Source organism: Cydia splendana, chromosome 12, assembly GCF_910591565.1.
Source record: "Cydia splendana chromosome 12, ilCydSple1.2, whole genome shotgun sequence".
In the NCBI taxonomy this organism is placed as follows: Eukaryota; Metazoa; Arthropoda; class Insecta; order Lepidoptera; family Tortricidae; genus Cydia; species Cydia splendana.
The window spans coordinates 6346024-6361319 of NC_085971.1; positions in this window are offsets into that span (position 1 = coordinate 6346024).

Below are 15296 nucleotides of genomic sequence, written 5' to 3' on the forward strand. Positions count from 1 at the left end.
AATGAAGAGCACGGCCCGCAGCTACGTGTGGTGGCCCGGCATCGACGCGGACGTGGAGCGCGTGTGCCGCGAGTGCGCCGCGTGCGTGGCTGAGAGCAGCGCGCCGCCGAGGGCGCCACCCAAGCCGTGGCCGTATATTACAGAACCATGGACGCGTCTACATGTTGATTTTTTAGGCCCTATTGAAAACGAATCTTTTTTTGTTATTGTAGACTCGACGACAAAATGGATCGAGATTTTCCGAATGTCAAGGACAACGGCGTCATCGGTGATTAAAGTTTTGTGTGAAACTTTTTCTAGATTTGGTTTGCCTAGGTCGATTGTTTCGGATAATGGCCCTCAATTTTGTAGCGCAGAATATGATCAATTCTTGCAATCAAACGGCATTGAAAAAATACTTACACCGACATACCATCCCGCGTCTAACGGCGCTGCCGAAAACGCCGTGAAGCTCTGTAAAAAAGCAATCAAGAAAGCAAAGCGAGAGGGGGTCGATATCGACTTAGCCTTGCAAGCATACCTGATGTCCTACAGGAACGCAATCCATGGCACGACGGGCGATTCTCCTGCGCTATTGCTGCAAAAACGCAGGCTGCGCTGCCGATTAGATTTACTTCGTGGAGGGGAGGAGCGTGAGCGTACTGTGCAACGCGCGCAGGAGCGGCAAGTTCGAGCGGCTGGGGGTCGCGAACGTCAATTTCAAGTTGGGGACCTAGTGCACATGCGTGAGCAGGCCAATCCGGATAGGTGGGTAAAGGGTACAGTTAAAGAGGTAGTAGGCTCTAGGAATTACATGGTGGAAAGGGCGGATGGTACCCTAGTCAAAAAACATGTTGACCAAATTAAGCACAGTGTGCACAATCGTACAGGTACTCGGTTGGTGTGGCCTGATTGGGATACGTCTGGTGGTGAGGTGCCTGGTCCAGTCGACGCGGCTTCGGCAAGCGCCAGTGTCGCGGCTGCGCATGAGCACGGGCCCGAGCCGGCCGCTGCTGATCAAGCGGTACCGTTGCCGAGAGCTCAAGCGGGTACTAGTAGTTATGGTCGGCCCTTAAAACCCGTTAGATACTTCCCGATGCCAGAGATTGATTAAAACTGTTTTGTTATAATGACATCAAGATTATAAGGTTTTGTTTATTAATGTTTAAGTAGTTATAATTCTGGAATGCAGTATACCTACTTAAAAATAAGTGTGAGGGTGTGTTGTATGCATACTGCATGTAGGTTATGATAAGTCTTCTGTTGACATGTGTCTATTTGCGATGTTCATTCCTTTAATACAGATAGTTTTGGTAGCACGTATTTTCAATGTTATTCCCGTAGTATTTATTTATTTATTTATTTATTACAAGGAGATAAAACAGAAGCATGCAAGTGAAGAACAATATAGATAGAGTATACGTAACTAGTACAATATAGATTATGCTGTTTCCTTAAACATATCTCACCGAGAACATAAGTGGTATTTAAATGTAAACCTAGTAACATGCAAACACTTAACTATTTCAACTACAACTACTAAAACTACTTTAATTTACCTACAGTTAAACATAATAATTTATATTATGAAAGTTACGATCTATAATTATCTATCTTACTGTTTACTTATTGTTTTTTTTTTTTTTTTTTTTTTGTACAATTTTGTGACAGCAGCCTTGAATGAGGCGCGGGAGCATGAGAATAAATCTACATTAGAGAGTAGCTTGTTGTGGTGGTCGCAAATTCTGTGTATGGGAGCCCGTTTGCCTGCGTTGGAACGCGTAATCGGGAAACTAAATAAATGTTTGGACCGGGTCAACTTCTGCGGAGTGCGGAACTGTAGGGCCGCGAGGAGCTGCGGGCAGTCTACATCGGCTACGCAGATGTTGCGCAGCATCACTGCGTCAGCAACGGCTCGTCGGTCCTCCAGAGACAGAATGTTATACTTGATCAAAAGATCAGCGTATGAACAACGTGGACTCTTCATTTTAAAATTTAGGAAACGTAAGAATTTCTTCTGCACCATCTCTATTTTGTCAATGTAAATTTGATAGTATGGGTTCCACGCTACGGAAGCATACTCAAGATATGATCTTACAAGTGATTGATACAGTAGAATAAGAGTGTCCTGTTTTTTGAATGCTTTAGATGTACGTATAATGAAGCCGAGCATCTGATACGCTTTTTTTACAACGCTGTCTACGTGTACATCAAGGGTCAATTTCGAGTCTAAGTGCATACCTAAATCACGAGTACTTTCAATAGTTTCCAGACGGTTTTGATTTATATGATATGAGTTACGAATTATGTTTTTCTTTTTTGTAAATATCATATGTTTACATTTGTTAAACGCTAGAAATAATTTATTTTTTTTGCAATAGTCATAAAGCTTATTTAAATCATCTTGTAGTAAGGTGGTGTCTTCATGACATTGAGTAGTCCCATATATTACAAGTAGACTGCACACGTATAATGAATATGCATATTTACTAATCATGGCACTGTCTACGTATTATACGTAGCTTGCGTGCTAGCGTCAGGTGACTGGGTCCTTACGTACTGGCATGGGCTACATAAGATACGCAGCTGCTACATGTATAACAGTAGACCGCAGACGTATTATGAATATGCATATTTACTAATCATGGCACTGTCTACGTATTATACGTAGCTTGCGTGCTAGCATCAGGTGACTGGGTCCTTACGTACTGGCATGAGCTACGTAAGATAAGTAGCTGCTACATGTATAACAGTAGACTGCACACGTATAATGAATATGCATATTTACTCATCATGGCACTGTCTACGTATTTTACGTAGCTTGCGTGCTAGCATCAGGTGACTGGGTCCTTACGTACTGGCATGGGCTACGTAACAGACGTAGCTGCTACATGTATAACAGTAGACCTCACACGTATAATGAATCGGTATATTTACTCATCATGGCACTGTCTACGTATTTTACGTAATTTGCGTGCTGGCGTCAGGTATCTAGGTCCTTACGTACTGGCATGGGCTACGTAAGATAGGTAGCTGCTACATGTATAACAGTAGACCGCACACGTATAGTGAATCGGCATATTCACTCATCATGGCACTGTCTACGTATTTTACGTAGCTTGCGTGCTAGCATCAGGTGACTGGGTCCTTACATACTGGCATGGGCTACGTAACATACGTAGCTGCTACATGTATAACAGTAGACCGCACACGTATAATGACTCGGCATATTCACTCATCATGGCACTGTCTACGTATTTTACGTAGCTTTCGTGCTAGGATCAGGTGACTGGGTCCTTACGTACTGGCATGGGCTACGTAACATACGTAGCTGCTACATGTATAACAGTAGACCGCACACGTATAATGAATATGCATATTTACTCATCATGGCACTGTTTACGTATTTTACGTAGCTTGCGTGCTTGCATCAGGTGACTGGGTCCTTACGTACTGGCATGAGCTACGTAAGATAAGTAGCTGCTACATGTATAACAGTAGACCGCACACGTATAGTGAATCGGCATATTCACTCATCATGGCACTGTCTACGTATTTTACGTAGCTTGCGTGCTAGCATCAGGTGACTGGGTCATTACATACTGGCATGGGCTACGTAACATACATAGCTGCTACATGTATAACAGTAGACCTCACACGTATAATGACTCGGCATATTCACTCATCATGGCACTGTCTACGTATTTTACGTAGCTTTCGTGCTAGCTTCAGGTGACTGGGTCCTTACGTACTGGCATGGGCTACGTAAGACACGTAGCTGCTACATGTTTAACAGTAGACCGCACACGTATAATGAATCGGCATATTTCCTCATCATGGCACTGTCTACGTATTTTACGTAGCTTGCGTGCTTGCATCAGGTGACTGGGTCCTTACGTACTGGCATGAGCTACGTAAGATAAGTAGCTGCTACATGTATAACAGTAGACTGCACACGTATAATGAATATGCATATTTACTAATCATGGCACTGTCTACGTATTTTACGTAGCTTGCGTGCTAGCATCAGGTGACTGGGTCTTTACGTACTGGCATGGGCTACGTAAGATACGTAGCTGCTACATGTATAACAGTAGACCGCACACGTATAATGAATCGGCATATTCACTCATCATGGCACTGTCCACGTATTTTACGTAGCTTGCGTGCTAGCATCAGGTGACTGGGTCCTTACGTACTGGCATGAGCTACGTAAGATACGTAGCTGCTACATGTATAACAGTAGGCTGCACACGTATAATGAATATGCATATTTACTCATCATGGCACTGTCTACGTATTTTACGTAGCTTGCGTGCTAGCATCAGGTGACTGGGTCCTTACGTACTGGCATGGGCTACATAAGATACGCAGCTGCTTCATGTATAACAGTAGACCGCAGACGTATAATGAATATGCATATTTACTAATCATGGCACTGTCTACGTATTATACGTAGCTTGCGTGCTAGCATCAGGTGACTGGGTCCTTACGTACTGGCATGGGCTACGTAAGGTACGTAGCTGCTACATGTATAACAGTAGACCGCACACGTATAATGAATCGGCATATTCACTCATCATGGCACTGTCTACGTATTTTACGTAGCTTGCGTGCTAGCATCAGGTGACTGGGTCCTTACGTACTGGCATGAGCTACGTACGATACGTAGCTGCTACATGTATAACAGTAGACTGCACACGTATAATGAATATGCATATTTACTCATCATGGCACTGTCTACGTATTTTACGTAGCTTGCGTGCTAGCATCAGGTGACTGGGTCCTTACGTACTGGCATGGGCTACATAAGATACGCAGCTGCTACATGTATAACAGTAGACCGCAGACGTATAATGAATATGCATATTTACTAATCATGGCACTGTCTACGTATTATACGTAGCTTGCGTGCTAGCATCAGGTGACTGGGTCCTTACGTACTGGCATGAGCTACGTAAGATACGTAGCTGCTACATGTATAACAGTAGACTGCACACGTATAATGAATATGCATATTTACTCATCATGGCACTGTCTACGTATTTTACGTAGCTTGCGTGCTAGCATCAGGTGACTGGGTCCTTACATACTGGCATGGGCTACGTAAGATACGTAGCTGCTACATGTATAACAGTAGACCGCACACGTATAATGAATCGGCATATTCACTCATTATGGCACTGTCTACGTATTTTATGTAGCTTGCGTGCTAGCATCAGGTGACTGGGTCCTTACGTACTGGCATGAGCTACGTAAGATACGTAGCTGCTACATGTATAACAGTAGACTGCACACGTATAATGAATATGCATATTTACTCATCATTGCACTGTCTACGTATTTTACTTAGCTTGCGTGCTAGCATCAGGTGACTGGGTCCTTACGTACTGGCATGGGCTACGTAACATACGTAGCTGCTACATGTATAACAGTAGACCGCACACGTATAATGAATCGGCATATTTACTCATCATGGCTCTGTCTACGTATATTACGTAGCTTGCGTGCTAGCATCCGGTGACTGGGTCCTTATGTAATGGCATGGGCTACGTAACATACGTAGCTGCTACATGTTTAACAGTAGACCGCACACGTATAATGAATCGGCATATTTACTCATCATGGCACTGTCTACGTATTTTACGTAGCTTGCGTGCTTGCATCAGGTGACTGGGTCCTTACGTACTGGCATGAGCTACGTAAGATAAGTAGCTGCTACATGTATAACAGTAGACTGCACACGTATAATGAATATGCATATTTACTAATCATGGCACTGTCTACGTATTTTACGTAGCTTGCGTGCTAGCATCAGGTGACTGGGTCCTTACGTTCTGGCATGGGCTACGTAAGATACGTAGCTGCTACATGTATAACAGTAGACCGCACACGTATAATGAATCGGCATATTCACTCATCATGGCACTGTCTACGTATTTTACGTAGCTTGCGTGCTAGCATCAGGTGACTGGGTCCTTACGTACTGGCATGAACTACGTAAGATACGTAGCTGCTACATGTATAACAGTAGACTGCACACGTATAATGAATCGGCATATTCACTCATCATGGCACTGTCTACGTATTTTACTTAGCTTGCGTGCTAGCATCAGGTGACTGGGTCCTTACGTACTGGCATGGGCTACGTAACATACGTAGCTGCTACATGTATAACAGTAGACCGCACACGTATAATGAATCGGCATATGTACTCATCATGGCTCTGTCTACGTATATTACGTAGCTTGCGTGCTAGCATCCGGTGACTGGGTCCTTATGTAATGGCATGGGCTACGTAACATACGTAGCTGCTACATGTATAACAGTAGACCGCACACGTGTAATGAATATGCATATTTAGTCATCATGGCACTGTCTACGTATTTTACGTAGCTTGCGTGCTAGAATCAGGTGACTGGGTCCTTACGTACTGGCATGGGCTACGTAAGATACGTAGCTGCTACATGTATAACAGTAGACTGCACACGTATAATGAATCGGTATATTTACTCATCATGGCACTGTCTACGTATTTTACGTAGATTGCGTGCTAGCGTCATGTAACTGGGTCCTTACGTACTGGCATGGGCTACGTAAGACATGTAGCTGCTACATATATAACAGTAGACCGCACACGTATAATGAATATGCATATTTACTGATCATGGCACTGTCTACGTATTTTACGTAGCTTGCGTGCTAGCATCAGGTGACTGGGTCCTTACGTACTGGCATGGGCTACGTAAGATACGTAGCTGCTACATGTATAACAGTAGACCGCACACGTATAATGAATCGGTATATTTACTCATCATGGCACTGTCTACGTATTTTACGTAGCTTGCGTGCTAGCGTCAGGTGACTGGGTCCTTACGTACTGGCATGGGCTACGTAAGATACGTAGCTGCTACAAGTATAACAGTAGACCGCACACGTATAATGAATCGGCATATTTACTCATCATGGGACTGTATAGTAGGTCGTATTTGTATTACAACTCTCGTAACTCGCCTACGTATTCGTAAAGATACGGATATCGTGTAAGTAAAGCCTTTAAATAAGTAGGAGGTGTACGTTTAAACAACTCGATATGATAACCAACACATGTATGAATAAAGATGTTTTCTACTTATGTTCATGTTCTGTTGAAAACTACTTATTATAAAGGTATAAGCTACTTATAAGTAGGAGGTTGAACTGGATAATGTACCCGAATATGTATGGGTAATGGTGGCAGCTACTTACATTCAAGTTCCTTAAACAACTACGTATTGTACGGGTATAACATACTTATTACGTAGGCGCTGACATTATACGTACAATATTGCAATGCCCGTACGCAACATTGTGTATCTCCTAAACGCGTAAGTAGCTTGCACCATTAAGCAGTATGCGGCAGCTGTATTAAGTATGCTGCACCCGTAGTAAGTAGCAAATTGCAAGCTACTTACAATTTTTAGCTTCATAAGTAGCAAATTTTTCTCAGTGGCACAATCAACGAATTGATTAACGTTAAAATATGGCTGCAGAAGCTGACATTCTATGGAATACGGTAAACCTTTTCATACAAGATAGTTTTAATGAACTACACTTTGAACATATGAATACCACGTTATATTAAGCTGTACCATAGGCGTACCCACGGTGGGGCAAGGTGGGACAGTTGCCCCACCCTGGTCTCTGAGCAGATGCTAAGAATTTTCGGGCAGATTAACCGAACCCTGTTACAACGTTCCCAGCCTCCCCTACTTCTGCCCCACCCCTTAAAAAATGCTGGGTACGCCCATGAGCTGTACCTAAGTTTTTCCAATAGACAAGTAAATCATATAAATAAGTACCACAAGTGGTGGTGCATAACTGCTGTGTATCAACCTCCCGCTTCGCTACGAGAATAAAGCTGAGTTAATGGGATTAAATAATAAAAAGAAAGCAATTAATAACACTTCAATTGTAACAAAAACAAAATTTCATTAAATAGTTTCATATTTAATCAGTGCAATGATTGAACGCTTTGTTAAGCATTCTACGTCACAACTTATGAACAACTTTATTGGCAAATTTCAAGAGACGGTCTACACGCGGTTGCGTGTCCAGCCAAGTTCAAAGAAAAAGGAACTGGCGACGCAGCAACCGTGTGTAATTTTACACGAACCATTTCGAGCCATTATACTTACACGACTTTGTTAGCAATAAGCAATTTAAATTGTTCGCCATAAAGATTTAATCTTGCATGTAATTGGATTGGCCTGTCACCCTGTTGGATGAAATTGCTCTCGCTGCCGAAACTTTGTGTCATATTTAATAAGTTGCCCTTGTTCAATTGAGACAAGTTTTACAGCAATAACAATAGGGAATAATAAAATAATATAAACTTTTTATCCTTGCTTCGATTTTACGTATAATAAGTAATTTTGTTGATATCGTTAGATTAAATATAATTAACAACTATTTTATTCATAACTTGTTCAATAAATAATATATTTCGTTTCGTACAGTAACATTCAGCTTTAATATTTAGTCTCGAAGACTATATCCACATCACGAGTCTTAAGTTACTCGAATGGCGGCATTATTTTTGAACGCACGGGTTAGCTCAAACTCAAATCGCACGCCGTTATATTAAAAAACTTTTGGCCGCAAACATAACCCCGCTTATTCATTCCTATTGCAAATTTGCCACCGAATTTGATATCTATAATGAGAAAAGTTTAGATGATGTTGTACTATTAAAAGTCGGGGAAAGTTTGGATTTAGATTTCTTGTTGACTTATGTGATAAAGCGTGAGGGTTAGGATTGTGTGATGATGGATGTGTGTATTATATAATATTATCTGTATTATTATAAGATAGATAATTTGTGGAATAAACCTTGTAGACTTTGTCAAAACTTTATTAAATCCCTTGCCTAAAATTTATGATGAAAGACTTTTCGTTTTATTTCTCTTTTGATATAAACATATGCTATGTACCTACACGTCACGTAAGTAATAACTCTAAGTAAAGCGAGATTTATTTTAAAGCTACATTATTATTAAGTCGCTTTTTATATTTTCCATTTAGTAACTTTAATTAACTTCTTATTTATATCACTTTGATTTTGATGTCCATCGTTCAGCATAATATATTCTAGGTTTATAGCTTTCGCTTTAAAAAAAAGTTTTTTGAGTATGGCAAATTTTGAAAAAAAAAAGGAAAACCTAGAAACCTAGTTTTTCATTGTGTCAATAACATACTAAATAACCGATTTGCAAGACCGAAGTGATCCCATAAGAGCTCCGTTAACAAAGTATTGTACGGAGGTCTAAAAATCATGGAGGATGGAAAATATTTAAAAGTGGAAAAACGTTTTCTCTTTTTGTATGGACGATCACGTGCTATATTTCCCTTTGAAATTGCCATAACATATAAGTGCCTCATTAGAATAACTTCTAAACCTTGACTTCTCAATTGCTTAATTAAACATCAAGTAAAGTACCCCAATACTTCACCAATAGGGAATATTAGGCAAAGCTCTGCGTAGGTGGCACCTTTGTGGCATATACAGTAAACAAACCACATTGACACATGGCCTACCGCGAAACAAGAAAATCGAAATTTCGTTATCTAATCTCTCTAACACTCTTGCATACTCGAGCGAAAAAGAGGCAGATAACTAAATTTCGATTTTCGCGTTTACCGGTAGGCCCTTGTTAACAAACCGCCTTGATGCATCAATGTCATATTTTATTGTCTGTGAAAACTTGTCAAAAAACAGTTTAAGGCACAATGCTGCACTCTGGCGGCAGAACATTGCAGTAATATCCCCTATTCGTTCACGTAGCTTTAGCTAAACCATATTGGCCAATATTTCTGAGTTAAGTTTCAATTGGCATTAGGCAAGCAGGACTGATGGCAACTATCAAACTCGAGTCTAGACCCGGAATGCCTCATTTGCTAACGCCCTCGAACTTGCCCGAAGGTGCCCGAAGTTTGGGGACGCGTTAATGGTCCGGCAATTTATTTAAACGGTTTATGTGCCCTTCAAAATTTACAGTGCTTTTGACCTTGGGACCGAATGCGAGTATCGATTTTACATCGCAAATCGTATTAATTTTGCTTTGCAATTTTTTATAGCATAGTCGATGTGTGATGTGTATACAACATACGAGTGGAACTAGACAGATTGAATATTTATACAATTAAGTTTTATTAAAGTTTGTTTTAATAGCTACCGGTGGCGGATGAAACGGTACATTGAACTATCTTATAAAAATATTAACTATCAGTGTATTTAGTTGTCTAGAAGTTAGATATCTGCGGGAATAAGATAATTGCGTTTTTATCGTCTCTCATCGTGATCGTCAATTTCTATGTAAGTCTGAAAATGTCGCGATTGGTGAAACTGTTTCCAATTCCGTTCAGATTAATAATAAGGCCGTGTTGTACGGTTGCGATCGTGACTCACAAATGGTCTCGCCGGACTTTAGGGTTAGCATTATGCTGAGGCGGGACCATTTCGTGGTAAACTAGTTACATAATAATATTATATACCTTGTCTAAATACATTTTTATTTGTAACACAATACGCTTGTATGAAATGTAGTTTGCCATGAATAAATTATTCTTGATTCAATTTGACTGATGTGTATTGATTGATCTGATTTACAGCGCTTGGGTTGTCGATAATAATCATGAACATCAAATACTACATTTCCGCACACCTTCCTAAGCCAAAATTAAACGGATAGGTACGGTACAATATAAGTTATTGCAATACCTATTAATGCAACCAAGTGCAGGGGAGTAGTTGGAGATGCGCCAAGTCCTAGGAGGATAATGCGCTCCACTGGTAAAGTATTGCCGATATTGATTACTGGATTCAAAATCTTAGTTAAATTTTCTATTTCTGTAACCGATTTTTGTGAAGTATATTTTATACCGCAACAGTCTTTTAAGTAGTAGAGGTGTAAAAACATTTATTTAAATATTCATTTTATTCAGGCCCTCAGGTTGTTCTAAGCTTTCAATACACGAATATTTATTGCACAAAGAGACTACTTATTGTTTTATATGAATTATGTTTTCACAAAATGGCTAAAACTCATCCGAATCAGTCTTCAGTGAGATTTGTACCTACATTGAAATATGTTTGACTCGTTTGGTCGCCTAGTTGGCATTATCATAAGTATATTGCGCATGTAGGTGCAATATAATAATGATATCGATTGTAAAATATAGACCTACATAACATTCCACTGCACATAAAGTGCCTACATTTTTATGTTACAATTTATACATTATTACATACATTCGTAAATTCATTATTCAATTCAAATTTCTCATTTTAGCATTAGAACTAGTGGGGCTCATTTGCAATAAGAGGTCGCAATGACTTTCAACGAGCGGCATAAAGGCCAAGACTTGGCCGTAGTTGCATGCGCTAAGAGCTAGTCCCGACGTTTATTACCTAGTAATGCATACTTAAAGTATTTATTCGCATCGCCTATTCAGAAAAGAGATTTTTCTTACCTGCTTCTTACCTGGTGGCCTTAACTGGGAATGCATCACCAATACAATACACACCAGAAAACAACAACCATAATAACAATGCTACTTATTCTGTAGGTAACTACTAACAGCAAAACGGTAGGTACTCTAAACTGAAAAAAGACATACAAATTTTCAGTAAAATATGTTGAATATGTGGTAGTGTTGTTGTCCTGCTAGTGAGTGCCTTGGGAGCCAAAGCTATTAAAAATACACCGCGCTTAGGGTCTGTTCGGAAAGAGAAGAGTCGAGGAATGTATTGGGCCCTATACATTCCGCGAATGTTCTCTTTCCGCACAGACTCTACGGCTAGAGTCTATTATTATTTGTTTTTAACTTGTTATCGCAGTTTAGGTATCTTTTTTTAATTAAAGGGCCAGCAACGTGTAATGTGCCAATTTTCAGAAGTTACAAGCGATCATAGGTTGTCTGCTTATACTCTACAGGTTGTCTACAGACTTTCGTCTTAAGACACTGCGGTATTTTGGACGAGAAGATGTTGCGTAGCTTCCCAAACGCTGCCCATCCAAGTTGGATTCGACGAGCAACCTCTTTCTTAATGTTGGACTTACCTAACTGGACTGTTTGTCCCATGTATATATACATATAGTCGTCAACATCTTAGCGTAGATTCCCCAACTTTCATATTACAACCATACCAGTTAACATTATATTAGTGAGATAGTAGAAATTAGTCTAGTTAGTGTTTGATCTTAAAATATCTACATACAAATTCATGAATAGGTTAGTAACAGGTATTTTTGGACGGCACAAGTATGAGCAATCGCAGGGCAACCGCGATAACTGGGACATGCACGAGCGCTCTGAAAGTGTTCCTTAGACGGGAACTTAATGAATGACTCACTGAATTTGGTTACAAATCAACTTATTAACGCTAGTGCAAATGTTAGAGATATGCGGCTTTGGACCTGTGGCCTTATTCGCAAATGTATATTTAAATTCTTAATAATAATCTTGAATAAGTAATAGGTCGGTTCAACATGCAAGGAGGTCGTATCATTCAAAGTGTTAGCGCTCATAGAAAAAAAATGGCATACCATTTTACTTTTTGCGTTAGTTTTAACTCAAAAGTTTAATTTTTAACACAAGGGCTGATTTCGCCAAGAGTTGCTAAAAATAAAATAAAAACATTTGAAGCCATGTCCATTTTCTTCAGTGCGGTTAATTTTTGTTAATCTTAGGTACCCTTTGCATCAAGTTTGTGGCATAAGGACGCATGCGACAATAGGCGCGCATTTGTTTTTTTGACAGCCACAAAATAGACATGTTTGCCTTTGTAAACTTTAGTACATTGTAGGAGAGGACGGAAAACCGCAAAAAGATGGACGAGTGAGTTTGAGGGCCGACACGTCAGTGGAGGCCCTCAAATAATACGAGTCCATCTTTAGCGTTTCCAGCCGAGGCATTACATAGTGCTTTTCACGACTACTGCGAGGAAATAAGAAAACATTTGCATAACTATTAAGTACTAGCCCGCGATTTCTCTGGTAGCAAATTACTAGCCACTGCCTGTGCTGTGTCTTGAATTTCGGTAGGCGTCGGCGTAAGAATATCATCTTCTTCACTAGAAGAACTCATTTTTATAGCGAGCGTAGATACGTGTTTCTTGTCTTTTTTAGTCAAACACAATTTACACTATCCAATTCAGTGAGTATTATCCGATCCCGCCTTTTTTACTTTTTTTATCACTTTTAAGAGGCGTTTTTCTGTTGTTTGCTTCAAACCGACTCTTAACTTAGAAGCGTTTTTGCTAAAAAACCACAAACAACTACAAAAGTAAAAAACGCCTTAAGCGTGAATCGAATGATCTGACCGAATGAATGAATGGTTTTGACATTTCTTTTTTTTTTAACAAGAAATTGGTCCTATAAATAACCTAATTTTATTTTTGAAGGAAAAAGTTGCGCCAAAAAAGACCTTTTATTGATTTTTATCTTTTAAATGATACTCATTGCTGTAGCGAACCGTCACCAATGACAGATGATGATAACAATGAAACATTGTAGTAGTGGTGCTTCAGGTGCTACAGCTATTGCCTACTTTCCAGCTTGGTTTTAGAAATTTAGACCATCTATTGCCACATTTCCGAACAGTGGCGTGAAAAAATATTGAATATTCTATTTTACTATTCCGAATAAGCCCTCAAGTGTGAGATTCTCTCTTTAAGATGTACTCTTTTTAAATCGAATCGACTACTAGTTGGCATGAGGTAGTGATATTTCGAGAGTGCATTTTAGTACATAAAAATTGCATTGAGAAAAAACACTGCTTTAATTAATGTCTTGTATCTTAGCTGTGTAGTATTTTTCCTCAATAATTTTACCCGACTTATAAAGAAACGTTAGGGAGTTACTAATGTCTGCATTTATTATTCACATCACATCATATCTTGCCAATATTATGCCACGTAATACTTACCAAGTTATGAACACATAGATAGCCAATTTATTGTTTGACTACTTCTACCGAATATAAATTAACACATTCTTAAGTAGGTATTTATGTCTCGTCCAATTAGCTTATGTCACAATTATACCTGCCGGCCTAGCCAAGGTTACAATCGCTATCGCTTCGACAACGAAAAGCATTATGTGTCTCTATTACTCTTCCATATTAGTGTGACAGTGACAGTTGCGTTTCGATCGCTACGGAGCGTAAGCGATTGGCATCTTGGCTACGCGGCCTGATCTGCTTCCAGGACGGCTTTCTAAACCTACAAAGTCTACAAATAAACCCTACCTACATGCATCGCCTCTACGACTACTAAAAAAATATTTATATTTTGTGCTGTATTATAACGGAACAAGGTTTACTTTAGAGTATAAACATGTCATTGACGTCGACTCACTGTACATGGCTCCATGAAGTTAAACTTTCCATTGTCATCCTCTCATTCTGCATTCAGAAAAAAACGCTTTTTGTGGCGTCTGACAGCCGTATTCGAACAATGAGATACGTCAAATACTAGATATTGAAACGATATGGATTGGATATGTCAGTGTCAAACAAGTGTCAGAATTGACGTTTCTTCAAACAAAAACGTCACTTTTGACACTTGTTTGTTAATAATTTATTTAAAAAAAAGGAAACAATGTAATTAACAAAAGAAGTTCAACATGTGATAGGTATACATATAATTTGTTGTCCCAAAAGCGATACCACTCTACATGTGTTGAAGCACGTAGTAGTAGTGCCACTACGCTTATAAGTATAATAGGTACCATGTCCATTTAAGGCATTTAAATATGTTTATTTATTTAAGTTCGCCAATTTATTTTCGTGTATGATACTGATTAGATAGTTCTAATGACTAAACTGAGAGGGTTGTAAGAAAACACATAAACGTACTTTAAGATCAATAAACAATTTATTTCAATTTCATTTCACTTTTTTTTCTTAGGATTAAAAGTAAAGCTATAGTTTTTTCGTATGGCACAAGGAAAATAATTTGAATGTATACAAAAAGTTAAATTGTAACGTTAATATACCGAACTTATGTCACTTATTTGTAATTAAATTGTAAACTGGGAATTTAATTCACCACTCTCGATTAAGTACACCAATATAATATACCGATAGACTACAAAAACAATTATTTATATTATACTATGTTTTGCTAGAACAGAATGCAGTGCATAAATATTTTCCATCGTATTTCCACGGAAACGCACGAAGGTGTCTTGCTATTTCAGTCAGTCTCGGTACAAAAAGTACTGAGGTTGACTGAATCAGCATGACAAAATGAACGTTTCCGAGAAAATACGATG